General features: G+C 29.2%; 1 non-coding gene across 1 annotated transcript; it reads right to left on the reverse strand.

Annotated features, from left to right (window-relative positions):
• Window positions 1-970: 970 nt before the first annotated feature.
• On the reverse strand, window positions 971-1,129 carry LOC150094306 (U1 spliceosomal RNA). Its single transcript, XR_016550279.1, has one exon. It is a non-coding gene; the product is annotated as a U1 spliceosomal RNA (small nuclear RNA).
• Between the last annotated feature and the right edge of the window lie 1,718 nt (window positions 1,130-2,847).

A 2,847-nucleotide genomic window follows, 5' to 3' on the forward strand; every position in this document is an offset into this window, starting at 1 on the left:
TTAAGTAGCCGGGCCAATCTCGTTCAAATTTTTTGAGAAGATTTTTGACAAAAGTGAGTGTTCGCAGTCCCTTTATCGAGTGACTCGATAATGGTGTCGGGGTCGAACATGCTAGTAGGCCATGTCAGCTTGAACTTCTTTCGGAGTTTATTTATGAGTATTAGAGCTGGCTCTTTATCGAGCAAATCAGTGATTACGTCTAGGTCAGGCACGCTCATATCGATTTAATTACGTATGAGCGCTAGTAGAAATCCCGCAGGTCTAAAGACCTGCCAGCAGAAATTTTGTAGAATATCCCGCAGCCGCAAAGAACTGCCAGCAATACCAAGCGTGGGCTAAACGAAGCAAGCAATTAAATTGCATCTAAATCAAAGTTTTACCTTAAGCACAAATCCAGTCATCATATACATACACCGTACGAATTAATAATAATTTGTGAGTTCAACAAATCTTAATCATCGGCCTGTTGATATGAGAATTCCCATGCTTCTCACTAATTAACACCACACCTTCATAGACTAATACTACTAGAATCTTTATATAAAAAAACAAAATGGTGTCTTTATAAATATAATTAAAATTTTAAAAAGTTATATTTAATTAAAAATTAATACTTTTTTAAATAATTAAACCAGTAATATAATTAATTAATAAAATTATCTTATTAATAAATAAAATAAAATGAAATTTTATTATTAATATAAATTAAATTATTAGAATAGTAATTTATTAAGAGATTGAATAATATTCGTATCATTTGGTAATAATGATGAATGAATTGACATATGGGATGTCTTCCAATAGAAGCCTTTGGTCTTCAATTTGCAAGATTGTAACTTACAATTATCGTAAGCTTACAAAAATATAATTTATAATTTAAAATAAATAAAAATAAAAGTGCATTCCATAGAAACAGCCGCTTTTTGAAAAAGCGCCTGCTTCTATGGTACTAATTTTTGATTTTAAAAGTGAGGGACAGCGCGAACGCAGTCCCATTAGCAAAAATTTTACGCTCTGTTAACCCAGTTTGGGATAGCAGCAGGTGTCAACCAACCCGAAGTGCAATGAGTGGCCTCTTCCTGTGGAATCCTCCCTGATGATCAAGGAATTCCCAGCGCCAGGTAAGTATGACTAAACCCCTTCACGGATTACCACTACTATAATCATGATATAAATAATAAAATGGTGTATTTAATAAAAACATTTATTTTAATAAATTTTAAGTTTTAATAAATCAAATAAATTTCCTTTAAATATTAATTACAATTATTTATATATTAATTAATATATTATATTTTACATATGTATAAGTATACATATTATCATATAATTTATTTACATAATCGGCCCCGCCTACTCCTTATACTGGAACAACATAGGCGTTAGCTGATTTTTTTTAATAAACATTATTTACAATTAATAATATAAAAAAACAAATATAATACAGAAAAAGATAATAAATAAAATAGCATTAGTGACGATTGATTCTTTATAAATAATAATAAAATGGAATATTATTTTAAATTTTATCAAAACATGTACACTTTTAGAAGCCGTTTTTAAATTTCGGAGAGAAAACTGCTGACGAGGCTAATGGCAGCCACTCGAATTGCTTTTTTCTCTATCCTATCAGAAAGATCGTTAACAAATGAAGCTTATCCAGTTTGAGGCTAGTTATGAAGTTTGACTTTTTATTGCGATGGCGATGCAAATATTTGGGTGAAAAAAAGTCAAGTATTATTATATAATATAAGCTGACTGCAACCCCCCCGTAATCTGCATTTCAATTAATCTAAAATTTATTTTTAATAACATGATTATGTTATCAGACTACTCAGAACAGATATTACACGCAATATTATCCAAAAAAATATAGCACACTATAAAATTCATATTCACACACACACACACACACACACACACACACACACACACACACACACACACATATATATATATATTTTTTTTTTTTTTTTTTTTTTTTTTTTTAAATTATATAATAAGGTATATGATTCTAATGAGATATAAAATATGTAAACTATAAAAATATATAAATTATAACAATTATTCAGATATGTATATATACAATATTAATTCCGTTATAAAAACATAGTATCCATTCACATATAAGGATTATTGTGTCATTATATAATTATATTATTATTATTATTATTACATGACACTCCAACGACTCATCGTAGGAGCCAGTAACCTACGGTATTCTATGAATTACGCCACCTATCGCCCACTAATAGTATTTTTTTCTGTAAATTACATTCATTTTCTTGGTCAATTTATTAAGGGAACACATAATACTCGGGACGGAAAAATCCGAATTTCCCGGAGAAAAAAACACTATATGAGATCGGCTAAACTTACGTTCAGATGGAAAAGCCCATTCACGACAAGAATTTAACTCCTATCTAAAAAAAAAAAAAAAAAAAAAAAAAAAAAACGCAATATCCGGTTACTGTAGGTTTACAACTTTGGGTACGAGTCACGTAAAATAATCCAAAAACAATGTTATTTATTGTACCGATAGATGGCGGCACAATGATAAAGCTTATTTTAAGTAAGGATTTAATAAACCTTCTTAGGTAGACAGCGTTTGTAAAAATTATCATCATTTTGCATGTAGTATTGCTATCAAAGTAAGAAACTAAAAAATATAATATTACTAGGGGCATTGTGAGGAAATGACAAAAACGACATATATAAAACCGAATGAAAATTTAATATTCTGTGTTATTGTTATACATCACTTTACCATAATAAACAGATATTAACGTATTCAATGCCACGAACATTTAAATTGAATTAGCGTGACGAAATACAAGCTTTTCGATG

The sequence above is a fragment of the Typopeltis vanoorti genome, chromosome 22, assembly GCF_054136105.1.
Source record: "Typopeltis vanoorti isolate ZY-2024b chromosome 22, IOZ_Tvanoo_1.0, whole genome shotgun sequence".
NCBI lineage: Eukaryota > Metazoa > Arthropoda > Arachnida > Uropygi > Thelyphonidae > Typopeltis > Typopeltis vanoorti.